Below are 20,268 nucleotides of genomic sequence, written 5' to 3'. Positions count from 1 at the left end.
GGGCGGGAGGGAGGGAGGGAGGGACAGCGTGGAGGAGGGCGAGCGAGTCCCGCGCTCGCTTTGTGCTGCCTTCACTTACAGTCGGAAATTATAGTTTCCACGTGGGAATATAAGACGCCAGTCTAACCAATTACCGTATTGGCCCGAATATAAGACGACCCTGATTATAAGACGACCCCCTCTTTTTCAAGACTCAAGTTTGAAAAAAGACTTTTTGAACACCAAATTTAATTTTTATACAGAAAATAATTACAGTACATCTGAAACAAATGATTATAACAATATATTCGAGAGAAAAGCATGTTATTTTGCCAAATTTTGTCAAATCATACAAAAACTGTCGATCACATCTTAACATCTGAACATTTAAATATGTAAACTAAAGTGCAATTACATTTGTAAATGAATGGCTTCTGGTTTTGCCATTTACTGTTATCTCTTCTCTTATTTTCTTCTTTTTTTCTTTCTTACCGCTAGTTTCTATTTTTCTTTTATGTGCTACCGCTATTTTTATTTTTATTCTTCGTGACAGGGGTTCACTTTGGCCTGGAGAGTTAAGTTCCGCATTCGCTTTAAAGATATCTGGCGCCATCTAGCGTTGTGAATGGGTATAACGTCTAGACCCCGACGACCCCCACTTTTTCAGTCTTATTTCAATGCAAAAAACATCGTCTTATATTGGGCCATTACGGTACTACGTTCTCGTTAGCAAGACCACAACGTTGGCCACCATAATTAATTATCACAATAATCGCAGCTCCACATTTAAGCCTTCTAAATTATGAACACAGCCAGCAAACAATATCGATGACACACTGAGCAGCTTTTCAGTGGCCCAGAAAAAAGTAAAGCCTTGCTCAAGGGCACCTCGGCGGTGACATTGTGGATATCCAGGAGAGGAAGGGACATTCCCTCCCCCAAGCCATACCACTATGCCAGTCAGGGAAATCAGACCTGGGGGCACTTTGGTCGCAGACCAAATCAGCTGTGAACGCCAACACTGGCTCAGAGACAAAGCCGGCTTGAATGGTGTTTTTGGTGTGCTCCTGCACCTGCAAGTTAATTTCGTCCGAAACTTGTTGAATTATTTTCGGGAATGGAAAAAATGACGCTACTCTTGCCCCTGTATGCTCTGAGTCTTGACAAGCGGTGTTTAAATGTGATAGGCCTTCTCAAGGTTGTAAAACTTTATGACACGGCTTATTAAGCAGGCTATTGATTTTTATCGCATCTAATCTTGTGCAGTATTCAATTATTTTAGTTGCTTAAACACATTTGTGCTTAGTAGCAACGGCGACCAATGAAGACACCAGTCGTTAAATTAAGTTTCAGTCATGTATCGCCGTGTGACGTGATTCTTTGTGGAGAATCTGTGAACAAGTTGTGGATTCTGGTTTGACGAGCTCATGAAGATAAAACAGGGCTTCATCAGAGCTTTGAAGCTGCGGAAAAGTTTTGATGGCTCTATTGTATTATTGCTTTTGAAAGCACATTGAACCTCGTATTAATTTTTCTCCCATTATTCAATTTGAGGGAAATCAAATGCCAAACTGCTACCTGACATTGTTTATTTGTCAAGCACAACTGGGACAGTACATTCCCCACAGTGCAACCGTGGAAGATTTCATCATGAGATCACAGATACTGTATGTGGGAAAATTCTTCCAAAGCGTAGAAGGTGTTATCAGATCTATGATTAGAAGAGAACATGGCTCCGTTGGGTTCACAAGTAAACAATACTAATGAGCACCTGTGGGAGTCCTTCACAAAACATGAAATGGGCCAGACACCACCACTTGGATTGGAGTGGAAACAGCAACAGCTGCTACGAGGGTATAAATGGTTAATTATCAAATCATTCAATCATAAAAAAAAATTCTTTGAAATGTTCATTTGATTGCTGATTTTTTGTCTTCAATGACAAATATTAAATTGACCTTGAACAGTATTTAGTAAAAAATAATTGATACAAAAATCACAATAAAGTGTAAAAATGAACAATGTCCTCGCCTTTTGTATATTTATATAATTGAATCCGCCGAGTTCAACAGAGATTCACATCAGCAAAGGGGGAGGGAAAAAAATGAAAGAATTAATTTGTCAGTTCCGAGGCTATACTATTTTTTTTTTTTTTTAGGTAATACACTGATGGGATTTTTGATGAAAAGACTCTGCCCAGGACAATCCATAATGGACTCATCCCAGGGCTCTGCCACATTTACATGTCTGCCAGTTCAAGCAGAGCTGCGCCTTTTCTAATTTTACTGACAAGCTTCAATTTCCCAGACCCGTCTGCACACTCTCCACTGTCACGACGGACCCGCTAGTCATTTCCATTTGACTTTTCTCTTATCTGCACACACACGCACACACAAAGCATTTCCATCAACCAGCCAGCGGGTGTTAATGTGAAAACGGGTTTTAAATTTTATGAAGCGAGGCTACATTTATACATTTGACCGACTTCCCCCCCACCCCTCTGCATATAGAAAACTGATGATAGATAGGGTGACCAAATGTCACGTAAGAAATGGCTTTTGCCACGAATATTTTATTCAGTCCCTTGTCGCTATGATCACATTCATACAATACAAAATGTAAATGTTATGATGAGTGTTATATATTTGATGATCTTCTTATAAAAAAAGGTAAAATGACTTTCCATCCAAATAAGTTAACGGGAGCAGGAATTAGAAGGGCGAGCACTTTGAGCACGTGGAGTGTGATATTCACTTAACCCACTGGCTATTTCATTTACCGTATTTTCCGCACCATAAGGCGCACCTTCAATGAATGGCCCATTTTAAAACTTTATAAGGCGCATAGAATAAATAACTCAACGTTGCTCAAACGTTCATGCAATCACAATATAGTAACACTCAAAATAGTGAAAACAATAACAATATATCAATAACTCAACGTTGCTCAAACGTTAGTGTCACACAATGCACAAAATCAACACGTAAAGCTTACTTTAATAAGTTAGTCCTCATCCACAAATCCATATTGGTCCATATATAAGGCGCACCGGATTATAAGGCGCACTTTTGAGAAAATTGGAGGTTTTTAGGTGCGCCTTATAGTGTGGAAAATACGGTAGTACCACCGACCCTCACGGATTTATGCCCGTCCGCCATGTCAACAACGGAGCCCTGTCTGTCTGCGATCCCCATCCACAGACGGGCAGGACTTTGAGATTTTAAATGTTAATGCCATTCAGATTTATGGGAGCCAGCTGGATTGCCACTGAGGCTATGCGGAGCTACATACTGTTGATTTCATTGCAAAGCACACAGGCCTAAAATGTTTGCCCCTGAGCCTTTTGCGCAACACTCTCAAGACCGAACGCCGGCGGAAGAAATGAGCTGAAAATTCAATAGTCAATACTCCATGTAATGGGCAAGGTGAATAAAATGGCTATGCTTGGAAGTTAATTTTATTAGCACACAAAGTGCTTTTGTCTAGTGGAGCCCAAGGAGGAAGAAGAGAGCATTTGAGAGAAGAAAAAGGAAGAGTGAGAGAGCCCACCGATAGCCAAGAGTATTACTTCTCCTCCCATTCTCCTGCTGTGTTGTGATAGACAGACTAATATGCGGGCTCACTTTCCATGCCAAAGGCAAGACCGGGCTCACAAGAGACAAGGCCCCCCCCCCCATCCCCTTCTTCCTTTGCAGCCCTTTTAACTGGAGCAGCCTATAAAGACAACAATATCTCGGCCTTATTACCCTCGAGATGGAGATTTTGCCTCAAACATTACAAACAATCTGCCTGGCCTTGCTCCCTCCATCTCTCTTTGTGCAACTGTGCAAAACGATCAATAGCGTATAAATGAGTAGAACACCGAGCCTCCTCGCTGGTTTCCATGCGGAATGTATTAAATCACACCGATTGATTAGCTGAAGTTCACGGGAGGACAACGTTGGGATTGCAGGGAGACCTCAGCAGCTTTGTTAGTGTCTCATCCTTCGTACCTCGGCGGGTTTTTTGAACTCACTATCTTGAGCAGATCGGGTTATTAATTATTGGGGGGTTAGATCTAGACTTCTGTGAATATATGATTTTTTTGAAGCATTCATGAAAGTTGCATTTAAGTTTGGTCCGAAATGAGTTTTTGTGCGTTTGTTGGTGGGACAGCGGCTCGAGAGTGATAGACACGTTAAAACAATGGCACAAAAAGCGTGTCAGCAGGTCAGCTGGCAGGGCAGCAAGGAGTGAACTTCCAATCACTGAAACACACTCAGGAAAGAGAGTGACAGAAAGAGGGCACAGACACGGGATCAAAACAAATGAACTCGACAAGAGCTGCGAGAGGAGGGAGACAGCAGAGTGAGACACACTCGGAAAGGGGGGGGGGGAACAAAGAAGTCTCAGGCTTTGGAGGTGGGATTGAACAGAAAAAGACAATTTTTTGACTTCACCAACACATACTTTGATTATAAATGGAGTTAGCATTGATAAGAAAAGAATATTATTGGTCATATACAATATTTTAATAGAAAAATATTTCAAATAAAATGAAATAAATAAACCACCCAGATGTGTGTGTGACAATCATTGGGACTTTAACTTTAACTTAACTTTAAATCAATAAATCAATAAATAAATAAAGAAAGAAAGAAAGAAAGAAAGAAAGAAAGAAAGAACGAAAAAATAAAATAAAATAAATTGAAAATGAAAACGAAAATGACAACAAAAACAACAAACAATTAAATAAATAAATAAATAACAAAAAACAAATAATGATACACTCACTTTAACTCTCAGAATATATTCAAGCGACTCAAATTTGCAGTCCCCAGTCCTAACTCGCCACATCCATGTCCTTTAAATAAATGATAAATGTTTTCATTTTTGGGAAACGTTTACAAAACTGCTTTAGCCTCCATGGCCTGTATAACCATCTCGACTCATCCTAATGTGTGACTACAAGATGCTCGTGTGAAATGCGCCTCACATCCCTGTGCTGCCACCATATTGGCTCATCATCACCCACAACCTCTCTTGAGTAAATACACACATGTGTGTGTGTGTGTGATTCCCAGGCTCGAACTACAATCTAGGATGTGTTTCGTTATTCTGTTCCCTGCTGTGAGATTTGATGGGTTTTTCTCACAGAGGACGTGCAAAATGATCCTGGCAAGTGATTTGCAAGTGTGTGTGTGTGTGTGAAATGGAATCGACGAGGTGATGTGACGTGTGTGTGTGTTGGTTGTGGGTTTCAGGAGTGCTTGAGCAGGTTAGGGAGGAAGTGATTCTGATTGAAAACCCAGGCGACACCATCTCATGCTGCTGTTTTGTCTCCAAACTGCCTTCAAAGCCGTTTTACTGTGGCGGTGTGAGTCATTTTAATATCTTCCAATTTCCCCGACACGATTTTCCTTTCTTCTACGCAAGAGCCGGACAAATTGAAAAGAAAATAGCTCCGATTGTCGCCGGGAATGAGTTGGAGCGCATCGCTTGTGTTTTAGAAACACTGTGGTTGTTTTATTCTAATCAACTTGATTGTTGGTGGAGACGGGAAGAAAAATAATAGATGCAGAGAGGAAGGGTCTGAAAACCAGATTTGGAATGTTAAGTGTTTCTCGAGAACATGAAATATTCATGTTCATCCTGTATACGCAGTAATCAAAGTTAAAGTTTGGCCGGGAAAAACATTCTTATTAAAAATTCAACGGCCACAACGACAATTCCTCTGCTTCACTGGGACTTTTATCAGGGTGAAGCTTGTTGAAATGTTCCATAGCTGTCAACACAAGCAGGAAAGCAACACATTTCACAATCTTCAAATAGTCTGATTACATTATCGTCATCGCTTATATTATTCAAGCCGCAGATGACACCACGTAAAGATTGCATACTTTTAATTTCTGTGCAAGGCTTGTTAACAACTCTCGTGTTTGTTGTGTCAAAATTCAAAAAGTCATTTATTTTTATTTTACTTTGCATTTGTTGGACTTAAAAGCAAGATTTGAATGATCATGATCACTTCTGAAGAATCTCCATTAAAAACTGGAACATCTCATTTACGTGTCCTCCAGCTTTCCTTTCCCGCACTTCATACAAACAGAAAATATTCACATATGAATGAAATCGTCAGCTCCATCGAGAGGAGAGAGCTTCTCGTGAGAATAATCACTGTCAGAATATTTTCCGACAGAGCAGAAGAGCCGGTGGAGGTAGTCAGACAGGAGAGTCCGCCTGCCTCTGCATGTTTTATCATCCGTCACATGAACTCCGCCTCCTCATGATTTGCTGTCTTACGGCGGCTTCTTCACAGCACTCTGGAAGTGTGCAGAGGATGCAGCAAACAGTAAGCATGGCTTGTCCTCATGAGGTCAAAGGTCAGGGGGAGCCTATGGCAATTGACTTTTTTTAGGGGGGTACAGCCTGGAGCGGTCTCTAACACTCAACTATCCATCCATACTACTTTTAATATTAACTCATTCACTGCCGACCCAGTTCATAAATTTGACGTCTATAACCGTCAATGGCACTGAATGAGTTAACAAAAAATATTATATAAGTGAACAAACATTTTAATTTCACCGTATGCTCAAAGTGGATATAAATTGTTTGAACCCTGAAATGGAAAAAGTTGAGTGTATGTGAAGGAATATTTCACGTATGGTCTGGTGTGACTGCTGCACACATTTCACATGCCACACTGTAATTGTGTCCAGGTTTCCTCTCAGCCACACACACACACACACACGCCGGCAACGTATGTTTGGCATACAAAGGCAACTCTTCCTCCCTGGTGTCCACTGAATCAGATAGGAAGCCCAGCCCCCAAGAAGGAGATTACACAAATTTATGCAAAGCCTGTAAATGATTTATACTGCAGTGCACAACAAAGGGCTTTTTCCTGTTTTATTTTTTTATTTTTTACAAGGCCGCTGACATGACGAAGCCAGCGAGAGAAAGTGAGACGTCCTGACATCTATAGTAATCCTCACATTCACATGGACCCCCCAACCCCCCAACAGATAAAATGATGCGAAATTCTGGAATGCGCAATTTTTTCTGATGACAAAATCGATAAGAGAAACTCCGGCGCTCGATGTGTGGCCTTGGTTTCATGTTTACAGCGAGCTTTTAAGCACTCAGGCTTGGCTTTGCATTTGTGTGTGAAAAGTGCCACACTGGATGTGTACAAGTGGAAGTTCTTTATCTTGGAATAAAAGCAGAAATATATTTAAGCTCATTCTACTGCCCTTCATTGCACTCCTAACACCAAGGATCCACAATGCTCATAATGGACGTGAAAATCAATCCATGACGGTAACAAGGCATCTTTGTTATGTGGCTTTGCATTCACTGTCAAAGTTTTTAGTTCATCTATAATTACACTTATATATTGATCTGTGAAAAAGCAACAAGGAAGAAAAAATACACCCAAAAGTGGAGTTAAGGTACCACTAAGTGACCTAGAACAATATTATTTAACTTATTATATAAACCTGAACAACAATAATAAAACAACTAACAATATATTACAAACCAGTCACAGTATAAAAATAAAAAGATTATTTAACTTATTATATAAACCTTAACATTTAGTAAAACAACTAACAATATATTGCAAACTAATCACAGTATATAAAATAAAATAGAATAAAATAACAAAATAAAATAAAAAAAAATAATAAAAAAAAATGAATAAGCATATAAATAAAAATACAAATATTTAAAATGTCAATTGCTGTTCAGTTGGTACTTCTCTCCATCAAGCACTTTCTTTTGATATCCACAGATTATAGCATTTGTCCAAAAAATGAGATTTACACTAAGAACTTTCAAAAACTAAACTAAACCATGGCTCCTGTTGCAGTCAAAGATGCTGCCACAGACTTGGACAATGAAAAGAAAATATCCCTTTTTAAGCCCACTACTTTCGGAAACGGCTCTATGAAAATGCGAGGTCGTATTCCCAGACACCATTTAAATCAAGGACTTAAGAGAGTTGAAAGCGACTCAGCAGTTATTTAAAACCGAGTCTCTTTTTTTTGTCCCTAAGGACACCTGCTAGTTCTTGGACGACGTGAGAAATGCTTCCTCAGGTCAGTGATTCTGAACATGTTTCTCTGTGGTCATTGGTAACTGATGGAGTGTGACCACGCAATCCCCCTCACATCCACCTACCGTGTAACCAGGTGCTGACTCCCCCCTCCCCTCCCATCTTTCAACCCCCTCCCCTTAGCCCTGCCCTTCAGACACCATTGTGTGGATCAACAATAGAGCCATTGTTACCTCAAGGTGGCGCATTGTGTGGGGTGTTCAACAGACACTGCAGAGGTGACCCTGACAGTGTCGCTCGGCAAACCCCAGCGTGCACACGGTTCCAAACTTTGCCGCTCTATTAAGACTCTCGTGCACATGGTTCCAAAACACATAACTAATTTTGATTCACACCCAAAGAAAACAAGCAAATTTTATTCTTTGTAGATTTGACTAGTACTATAAAATAAAATACTATATTATTTCTTTTTTTTTAACAGCGATATATATTGTTTGTTTTTTATTGGTTTTATTCTTTAAATCATGTTCGAAATAAAGATTCATTCATTCATAATATACTCGCGTAATATCATATGCTGTATTATACTAATATTTGCCCAATCATATGCAGCTATGGAAGTTAACCAAAGTGTTCAACTCTTCTCAATATGACAAAGCACAGTTAAAGCCGTTTCAACAACTACCACATTAAAAAAAAACTACAAAATATTCATTCATTTTTTGAGTGGAGTTGTTGAAGCCTGATTTTCCAGGACAGCTGTACTGGATGTGCTTCATTTTAGACAAAAAGAGGGACAGAGGGGAAGGAGGCAAATGTGCAGCTGTTGCAAGCAGTGTTCTGTTGTTTAACCACTGATAGCTTTTGACCCATCGGTTCTGGGTCGGTCCGTTTGTGATAAAGCCCTGCAAGGGGTCGGCCGTTGTGTTGAACAAAATTATACTTTGATGTCAAGATGGCGAAAAGTGCACAACAATAGCTATTTTGAAAAAGTGCATCCTTGCTTTTGCAATTAGCCTAATTTTAGTGGCACTAATAAAGTGGACCAGGTGTCAATACTTGCATTTCAACCCACTTGTCTCTTTAAATGACAGTTTTAAAGCTCATGCCCCACAATTCCCTAATGCAATCAAGGATTGACAAGAGATTTTTCACTTTGTTCAATATGTTTGATTGCTGTGAAGAGTTATTATTCCAAAGCATGAAACTTTGTCCATTTGCACGTCGGATCAAATCGTCTAAATTACTTAAATATTACTTAAATGTATTCTGCACCTGCCTGGGAAAAAAAAAAAGCAGTGACTGGATTTCAACAGGCTTATGACCTCATCACGAAGGTCAGGGGGGTCAAAATGGGTGTAAAGGGTGATGTGGGAGGAGACGAGGTCAATGACTCATTAGAGCTTTAAAACACAGAGCAGGTCAAAGGGGCCAACAGCGGGTCAGATGACATCAGCAAGACATGTCAATGTATTGTAAAGAGGCAACTATTTTAAGTGGACTTCACTATACTGCGACCTTTGACCTGGGACAAACACAAAAAGTGATTAGTTAATGTATATACGCTGATATTTGGATGTTATCGTCCTCCCGTGGACACTCAAATTTCTTAATTTCTCACAACCTTCATATTTTGTCACTATTTTGGTGACTTTGTGTGCTCTTATTCACCTTTGGGCAGAGGAAAAAAATGCAATCCAAGCACTTTTATTTTTATATACCTTAAAGAGGCCCCTGGCTGAAAATCCAGGTGGGTTTTGTTCTGGTCTCCTCATTCCGACCTGTGAGACTCTTTACGTGCCTGTTGTGGCATATTTGGCGGTGACGGGAAGATTTATCGTGAGACTGTAACGCTATCAAAGGACAAGAAAGTACCGGCGTAATCCAAGTCCCAGAGATAAATTGTCAATGTAGTGCGAGCGAGGCAGCTCGGCTGAGCCGCTGGCAGCCCAGTCAGCAGAGTTGGGATCACACTGGACAGCGGCGCTGCCATCATTTAGAACTCTGCTTTGGGAGATGGTTTGGGAGATTTCTTTGTTCAGTATTGTAGCAGAAAGCTAGACTCATTTTGTATCAATTTACCAGACTTTTTTTTAATCATTGGAAGATGATTACAGATAATGAAGACTACAAATTGTTTAAAAGTCAATTAAGATATACCGCTGTGACTCGTAATGTGGTTGACAGGTTCTATTGGTATCTAATAAATAGAAACCAGATTGTATTTGTTTTCTTCTATTATTCAATTTATTTTTCAGCCCCAAATGGGACAAACAAGTGTAAGCTACAGTAGTACAAAACACGCAGGACAAGTCTTCCAGGAAGCTAGCATGAATGTTTTTTGAAGTGCACAAACAAACTCAATACAGGAAGACCAATTTTGAACCGCCCAACTTCACAACTGTAAGGCAGATGTGCTAAGCACTTCTGATCTTTTAATGTACCGTATTTTCCGCACTATAAGGCGCACCGGCAATGAATGGCCCATTTTAAAACTTTGCCCATATATAAGATATATACATTTGGCCCGCCGACCGGACTTTGGACACGCCTGCTGTAGTGGCTCAATATTGGTCCATATATAAGGCACACCTGATTATAAGGCGCACTGACGGCTTTTGAGAAAATTGGAGGTTTTTAGGTGCGCCTTATAGTGCGGAAAATACGGTAATTCAAATCAATCAGATCCAATTAATCCAAAATTCTCAAGGAAAATTGAAAATGAGATTTGCTTGATAGTACAGTTGACCCCCTGAGGACAGCAGATCACACTGGCACACAGACTGGGAGCTCTAATGATTACTAAAGCATTTAATAGTATCCGAGCAGCGGGAATTTACCAGCGCACATATCTGTAGGATGTGATCTTTGTACAATAGCTTGACTCCCCTGGGTAATGAGCACTGCATCTTTGCTCTGATTCACATTAATTCATTTATTCCCATAGTCTCTTAGATGGCAGGCGGAATAAAGGAACAATAATAATTGCCTGATTACATTCCAGTCTGCCCCCCCCCACGTGCCTCGAGTTTGACACCGGTGGTCTTGAATAACATTGGATGACTAAAAATGAAAATAACCACTGACACCAAAACACAAAGAGTCTGATTTTTTTTTTACTTTGTATATACGACACACACACATTATGTTTTATTATGTGCGGGGCCATCAAGGTCACCACCAGTATTTAATGCGTGTTTTATCGCTCCCACAGTGATAACATCATCATAACATTTTTTCAAGACGACCTGCCATTACAAAACATTGCAAAACACACGAAAGAATTATGCTAACGTGTGTTGAAGCTTTTTAGTGATTCAATACTGACCACAAGTAACGAGAATATCACACAATGGAATGCAAAGATCTTCCAAGGCTGAACTGGGAATGAAAGTGAAAAGAAATGCCCCGTATTTTGACCTGAGCATAGAAGGCCATTGAGAACAGTTCTATTGAAGTCAGAGTGACTCAATATTAAAGAGCAATTTTTATTTCCACATCTTTACCTTCATTTAATATATGGATGGATTGGATTTCTTTTTTTTTTTGCTATGTTACTTCAGATTGAATTTTTTATTTTTTTTTGCTATGTTACTTCAGTGATAGCAACTTTTGTGTCCTACGCCAGTCAATGTAAAAATGAGGATCACAGGAAGTGAACCAAATGATGATAGTATGGAAACTACCATCATTTGACATGTATTATTCTGCCATTATTATTCATTGTATGCATATAGAGGATGAATGAATTTAAACATCTACTGAGAGATGAGGTAAATCTTCCGCTTTATTCAACGTTTCTTAAGTTTTCTTTGAGCGACTCTACACTCACGTCAGACACCGCAGGTCTCGTGTCTGCTTGCGATCATCGCCGCAACACCAATCACGTCGGCTGAGTGAGCAGCAGAATTTGCAAGCAGATTCCCCACATGCCCTGCTACTGCCTTGACCTCATTGAATGGCCTTTGACCCACGCTGCATGATAAGTGTCTGTGACCTCTGACCTCTTTGGATAATTAAAGAGTTGGGACCTCGGGCAGATTGGATTGGAAATCCGTCATTGATGATTAGTGAGTTGGTCTTGGGTAAGCGGGCACGGATGAAGGCATTTACTGTTTTCGGGGAGTGCTCAGTTGTTTTGATCATCAATACATTTAAATTTGAGCCAGAAAGAAGGACAGACAATGAAAAGGTGACTTATTTATTTATTTATGTATTTTTTATGTATTTATTTTTTACCGTATTTTTCTGACTATATGGCGCCCCAGATTATGAGGGACAGTTTCAAAGAATAATATTTTAAGTGCGCCTGATAGTCCGAAAAATCTCAAATGATCAAATGATGTGCGACTATATACAGAATAATACTTTCAGCACAAAAACCTTCTCAGATAGTTTAGTATAAGATATTGTGGCAAAAAGTTGACCACATCAGCAGGTGCACCTCAGCGGGCTCTAATTCACCTGACATTTTCCCGTGGGCTAATTGCTATTCCTTGTCTAAAAGAGCACAGTGTGCTCATAATGGCAGGAAATGTCAAGTCGGCATTTAAAGGGGAGGATCCCTTTAAATCGCTTTGCTTTTTCGATGAAAATATACACCTGCGTGCCGAGACGTACCACCGTTGACATGTACGATTTGAAATTTGATGAGGTTAAGCTTCTGTTGGTTTGTTCGTGACATTTGACGTGAACTCACAGTGGTGAGTTCACTCAAAACACACATCGTTTAACATTTCCAGACAAAGGTCGCGTAGAAACAAAAGATGCTGGTGGAAAAACTTTTGGTCTTTTATTAAACGAGACAGACAGAGATGAAGATGACTCACACATTATGATTTTTTATGTTAGTAGACGGTGGAACCTCACATAACCTTTATGCAAAAAAAAAAAAAAAAATCTGATATTCTATTACAAATGATTCATTTTGAGTTACGTGAATTTATACAAAATATAAGTGCTTGTTAAGGGGGGGTGGGAAAAGAGCATTTACTGCAGTGCTCCATATCTTTTCTATTTATCAACTCCTTGACGAACAGATGGAAAATCGGCAAAGTCACGTTAAGATAACCTTGATGGCCAAGAAGCCAAAAAAAAAAAACGCAAAAAAGCACCAGGTGGAAAGATGATGAGAGGGACATAAAGAAGAAGACTGGGGATTGAAGGAGGAGGAGAATAAATGACATTCGACTTGGTGGCCCACCTTGGTAACCTGATTGTTCCTAAATGGGAGCAATGCTCAAGAATGAAGCCGGGAGAAAAATCAATATTGTGCAATTAAATACAAAGCCCGGTGCGGTGGATCTGAGGAGAATTTGTTATTTATTAAATTCTCCTCCTCCTCTTTGGCCGCAACTCGTGTCGGCCTTTAATGCATGTGATTCTCGCTTTTTTTTGTCACCTCTTGAAGTGATATGACCTTTGTGGCTCCGAGAAGGCCGCAGCCATTGTACGAGAAGACCAAGGGAGTCACCAATGTTCTCACCTATTGATCGAAACTCTGTCACCTATGAAATAGCAGCGCTGGTTTTTCAAAGAAAAGCTCAGTCACTTCACAGAACCAAATTCTTGAATCTATCAGTTGACGCAAATGACAAAAACTTGTTAGCTTAGCGCTACCCACTTCCAAACAAAGGGAGTCTTTGAAACGCTCTCATCTGCCATTGAGTCTTCTTTGTTTTCTTGCAGGTTATACAAATATTACCTTGGCTGTTGTGGAGCTTTCCAGATGCAATTAACAACTAAGGAGCCATCTCAAAGCAGCCTGGGAAATTTATTTGAATGCTTTGGCTTGACACTGTTTCTTATTATCTTAGCGGGGTACACGCGACTTTAATTGCCAGCCTATTTGAGCCCAATTTCCTCCTTTTGATCAAATTCTGGTTCTTGTTGCACAGGAAAATAAGGTTTTTCAAATTAGCTATTTTTTATATTTATTATTTACAATTTTATGATTTTTATGATTTTTTATGATTTCTAAATATTTTGTGTTAAATTACTGTATGTTCACAGAGAAAACCTATAAAAACAGTAAGTTATGATATTCATTATTTAACGATTTTTATAGTTTTTTTATGATTTAAAACAAACAATGTTAAAAATCTTTTGTGATAAATTACTGTATGTTCACAGGCAAAACCTATAAAAATGCTTACGTAAGCGTTTTCTGTCTTGTGTATGGTAAAAGTACAGACAGTATTATCTCTATTCATATTTTCTTTTTTCATTTCTGGCTCCAAAGCTACTGCTGCCCCAATTATGAGTCCAAAATTAAAAAATGAAGTGCCTTTCTTTTGTTAGTACTTGACGCCAGCTTGCTTAAGATTTAACAGCAGGTTAATCTGTCGCAATAAAAAGATTTGTCCACAGTGACCCCTTTGACTCCCAATAATCAATGCAGGCCGAAGAGCTGCTCCGGGAGCAACCAAAATACGCTCGCTGACTCCAAATTGAAGTCTGCACTACAATGCTAAGTATTATCGATGCTGCGCCGCTGCAGGTAGAAAAGGCTGAGCTTGATTTAAATGTCGGCCGTAGATGAGGCTCAACAAGTAACATATGGGGAAAAAACATAAACGCATTTATTGGACCAAATGTCATCAAAACGAGAATGCACGAGCTTCCGACCTCCCCGCTAAACCCAAAGGAAATTAGGAGGCTTGTGGAATTGTTTTTTCTTTTTTGTCCCCTATTTCCCTCTTTCTACCTCCTGTTGGTGGATTTGATCCTGGGCCGGCCGGGATGGCGAAGCAGGTTGAGTAAATGAAATATTGATCCGCGGTTCAGTGGCCTTGCCTTCACCTTGTCCCGCACGTTGAATTACCGACTCTTCCGTTCTGCTTGTAATAGGAATTATTACAGCCGGCCGGGGCAAGTAATTACTCGGCATGGCAGGGAGGGCATAGGGGAGGGAGGGAGCGGCTGCCTTATATTTCTTTTAAAGAAGTTATTTACTGTGCTTACTTACTCCAGCCCCAGAACTTCCCCTTTCCACTCCTGTCAGCCACATTTTAAAAATGAACACAGATTTCTTGTTCATCGTCATTAATCACCAAGTGAGAAAATAGTTTGTTGAAACTTTGGAATAGGAAAGTGCAATGAGGCCGTAAAAGCTTATTGTTAGATTTCCTTTATTGCTTCCTAATTACAATTTGCTCGGGAATGAAGATTGAAAAGACTTTCTTTAAGTCTTCTGGGAAGACTTTCTATAGGTAAACACCTAATTTTTAAGTACATAATAGTGGCGCAGTGAAGCAAAATGACCCGTGGCATCAAGACAAAGTGGCCGTTTGTTTTGGTGATCTATTTGAGGTAGTCGCGTCCTTGTCTTTGCAGCCGTCCGTCTGCTGCTGCCAAGCCGGGTGACATCCTACTGCATCAGAATCCCTCTGAAGGTCATCGCAGATGGGACAAAGGAAGCGGCAGCGATCCATCCAGCGATGGGACAGCAACTTAACAGGTTTTGGGGGTGTAAGCCACTGCTTTCATTTACTTTAGACAGGTGCACGTTGAACATCATTGAATCAACAGAAGCCTTGATCTTTGACCTTGTCAGTAAGGTCCCGCACACCCACTTCACATTATTCCTTCAGTTAGTCACATTTCTAAAGGAAAATTGACTTTTCATAAGTAAGGACAAAACTGGATGGTGTGATACCATATACCGTATGATCCTGTTTGCGAGCCAAGCAAGAGTTTGAATAACAGAAATAGTGTTTCTCCCAGTTAGTTAGTTAGTTAGTTAGTTAGTTAGTTAGTTAGTTAGTTAGTTAGTTAGTTAGTTCATTTTGGAAATGTTTGACCATGGCTACATATCCAATATGTATACATATAGTTAGTTAGTTAGTTAGTTAGTTAGTTAGTTAGTTAGTTAGTTAGTTAGTTAGTTAGTTAGTTAGTTAGTTAGTTAGTTAGTTAGTTAGTTAGTTCATTAGTTGGTTAATTTTGGAAATGTTTGACCATGGCCACATATCAGAAATATTGTTTCTCCCTGTAAGTTTATTAGTTAGTTAGTTAATTAATTTTGGTAACGTTTGACCATGGTCGCATGTCATTTTGGAAGACATCCACCATCTTCAAATGTGCAGTCGAAGGGCATTAGAGTATTGGACTGGGCCTCCGTCCACGATGCGAATGCCTCGAGATCTCGACTGAGCCGATCGTGCCCGACCCGTTCTAACGAGATCAGACCCAGCCCTCATAGATTCTATTACCCCACCACTCTATTACATTACATCTCCATTTACCAACCTTAAGCAGCTCCAAGCATGGCTAGGTCCTCGACCTTGTCAAAGAGGAGAAACTCTGAGAGAGAGAGAGGGAGAGAGAGAGAAAAACCTGAACTGTTGGAAGTGAGCTGATGGCGCGAGATGCAGGACAAGGGAGAAAAGGGAAGGGACAAAAGAGAAAATAGAAAATCGATTCTGGGAGAGCAAGGGGATGAAGATTGAAGGATGACGTGGAAGGGATGTCAGGGACGGACGGACGGTGGGGACGACAGCTTAGGGTTGAAACAGAATTATGAGCAAATCCCAAGGGTGACCAAGTTGTCTTGGGAGACATTTGGGGGTCATGGCAGTCTGACTTTATCAGAGGAATGAACAGTGTCATCTTCTGTCTTGAGACCTGTCCGTTTTCTCACTCCTATGCTCTGAAATGTTCCATTTGCCCCACAGACCTCAAGACGGAAGACAAAAGATTGCTTTTTCTGTATCGGCTAAGAACAAAACAAATTGATCGCACAGTCGCTATTCTTGTGTCCTTGTGTATTGTGAATCATTTCTTGGAAGAAAAAAATCATGGAGATACTATTCAAACTGCACACAGATTCGTGTCTTAAATGTAACCGAAAACCACTTGTCCACCGTTGTCAAAATATGGATACCATAACAACCAGACACTTGAATATGTGGCCTTGTGAGTCTCAAAACGATTACTGATACGGGACCTTGTGAACCTTGAGGTTGGATCATCACTAAAACATCTATCCGTCTTTTCTCTGGACGGGTTGTAGAGTCGCGGATGAGCTGGAGACGATCCCAGCTGAGCAGTGCTCAAATTCACACCTAAACACAATTCAGCTAAATACATGCTATGTTTTTTTTATTTCTTTTATATTTTTAATAGTCTGTTGTTGTTGTTGTTTTTGTCTCTTTTGAAGTCTTGTTTGCACTGTAGCACTTTGAGATTTGGCGTCAAATGTAAAGTCCGTTTTAAATATTTATTATCATTATTATTATTATTATTGACTTTGAAAAAAGCTGTTCAACATTATAAATAATATTGATTATTATTATTATTATTATTGACTGAAAAAAACGGTTCAATATTATAAATAATATTGATTATTATAATTATTGTTGACTTTGGAAAAAAAACTGTTCTACCTCCTTCCAACAGCGTTTAGGTCTCCTTTGCGTTTCATCATTGGTTTGGTGTGACACACATTTTAACTGATTTTCCTCGCTGCTAATCAGTAATCACTTAGCGACTGACAAGATTGTCGGCCACACTTTCTTAGTTTCATCTGGCGAGCGATATTCAAAAGCAAGACAAGCGTTGACTGCGGCATAACTCATGTAATGATACGGTATTTTATTTATTTTCTTTTGGGGGGGCTGTTTCATTTTATTTCTTGTTGACTATATTAGATTTTTTAAGTAATTGAGCCTCTCTCACAGCATGCGGACCGCATAACCGTTATCCCTTCATGCCGCCATCACTGTTTGCTGTACTCGGGGAGATGATCAGAGGGACTGAAGATGATTTTGTGGAGGGAAAGCATCCAGTGCAAGATGCCAAAATACTGTATTTGCTCTCTGGTCTCTCAACCCTTTCATGTGTCTTGCATCTTCCATCCAAGGAAGCATGCTGAGGGAAAAAGGGACACGGGATTGTGTTTGTTTTAAACTCTCTCTCTCTCAAAGGGAAATATTCATTAAGTCCTCCTTGGAAAGAGAGCTGAGGGCGAGTAGGCAGACAAGAAGAAGTACACTTGCGCTGTGTAAATATCTGCCTGTTTATTTGGCTGCACATTCCGATGTCTTTGCCCAAACATTTGGAAAAAACACTCGACGGAGCAGAGGACAAGACGAGGACGCGGCGATAGCCGGGCGAATACATCAGTTTGGCACTTGCGAGTTTTCCACTGACACAACACAAAGGAGAGTTATGATCATTACCCTCAGCGAGGGAAAAGGGGGATGCATCATCACTGATGAATGTCTGACTAATAACCGCTTATTCCGTTTTCATTTGTGGCTTTATTGTTGCCAGTATAATCTCATGGCAATGATTGGAGGTGGCTCAGATAACAACTGTTCATGTCGGTGCTGTGTTCCGGTAGAATCCGAATCCAAACTGTGTCGCATGACCAAAAAATATGGCGATAGATCATGATGATTTCATGAAATATGTATTTGGAAAAGGCAACATTCCGCAAACCAAAATTTGAAAGTTCTTCTTTTCCTTTGGGCTCGTCCCGTTTGGGGAATGCCACAGCATGCACGGCAAGCTTTTCAAAGTCTTCCTGCATCCTCGCCCATCTGGCAAATCGTATGCCAATCTCAGCTCGGGACGACGCTGACTGTAAATCTCGATTTCCCATTAGAATCCGGAACATTGGCGAGCTTGGGCCCAGCATTTTAAATTAGCGACGAAGGAAAAATGACATGCGCTATGAAAGATTTATGTCCCCCATTTCCCAAAAAATGAGATAGTGTCTGTGTTTTTTTTTTTTTTACTTGCAGGCCCGGTGTATCAGCGCTGATCAAAAGACGCTCCAGCAAGAGCTCGCTCAAAGAGGGGAAAAACTGCAGCCTGCGCTCGATGTGGGCACAGATGGCACACAGTGAGGCTGGAGGCCCCGGGCGGAAGCTGGTGCGGAATATCAGAGAGATGTGTGTGCATGGTGTCGGTCGGTCGGTCGGGGCTGTCTGCAGAGGAGAGCCCCCCTGGCCAATTACAGTCCATCCAAATGAAGGCAATCTCACAACTCCTCCAGGGAATGTTTTGCAAATGTACACCCGCTGCCTGCGCGCTACCGCCACACATCCATCTCGTGGAAGAATGAAGCTCGGTAGTCTGGTGTTTGTGGTGGTGCTGGATGGAGGAAAGGAGGGGGGCGAGGAAGACGAGGCAGGCAATCTGTGTGTGTCCTTTGAAGCTTGTCTTATGGCTTTTCTCTGTCAGGTCTCTCTCCGGGGACACGCTGTGGCTCCGGGAGGCATCTGTACACTGAAAAACTGAATTTCAGCATCCAACCTGCTCGTGTGTTGTCCGCATTCGTATGGCAAAGGTAGAGACAAAGAATATGAGCGGAATGTCACAAACATGCAATGCTGGAAAGTAACTCGACAGCTACTGAGCACAGAATAATTGCGTTTCTATTTTGATTGTGACAAGTCCAACACTGAAGGTTCTGGAATGTCTTTTCAATGCATGTGCTCAGTGATTGTCATCCTGAGCAAAATAAAACTGCTGTGGATTGATTGAAGCCCCACCGTATTGTTCTCCAAGGTAATGCAACAGCACCACTGCTGGCTGAGGACAGTACTGCATTTCCATTTGCCTCAATTTTGGAAATGATGTAATACAATACAAATGTATTTATATGGGCTTGACACAGCTCTAGACCATGGGGGACCAGGTCTTCGAGGCCGCTGCTCCCCGTTTGAGGAACGCCCTCCCATACCATTTTCGGTCCCCGCAGATGGTGTAAGTTTTTAAGAAAGATTTAAAAAACTATTTATTCCAGAAAGCATACTCTTGCTAGTTCTTTAATGATATTTTATTTGGTTTATTACTTAATTTGACCTGTCCTGTGTTCTGTAGCACTTTGAGTTTTGCCTTCAAATGTAAAGTCCATTAAAAAACAAATCCATTATTATTATTGTTATTATAAATAAATTTGTTCTTTTTGTAACGTCTTATAATCTGGACCAAAAATGTAAACCTTTAACAGACATTACAGGCAATTGTTTTACTAAATTCCTTCTTGACAAATTGAGCAAAAGTTGTATAAATCAATAAGCCTTTATTATTGCAAAGCATAATGCAAAATGTCAATGCAGATGTAGTCTTAAAAAAAGAAAAGGAAAATACTGTTCATGTGCAGTCATTTCTGCTTGGGTCATCGGTCAAAGGTCTATCTTGAAGCAGCTGTATCACTGTGGCAGAACTCTGCAGGTCGGGTCCAGCCCCCCAGCTGCAGAACTAATGTGCTCCCGATCAATAGTAGCTCACAGGCAGGG

The sequence above is a fragment of the Syngnathus acus genome, chromosome 3, assembly GCF_901709675.1.
Source record: "Syngnathus acus chromosome 3, fSynAcu1.2, whole genome shotgun sequence".
In the NCBI taxonomy this organism is placed as follows: Eukaryota; Metazoa; Chordata; class Actinopteri; order Syngnathiformes; family Syngnathidae; genus Syngnathus; species Syngnathus acus.
The sequence above is the reverse complement of the archived record's forward strand: the minus strand, read 5'-3'. Positions refer to the sequence as shown.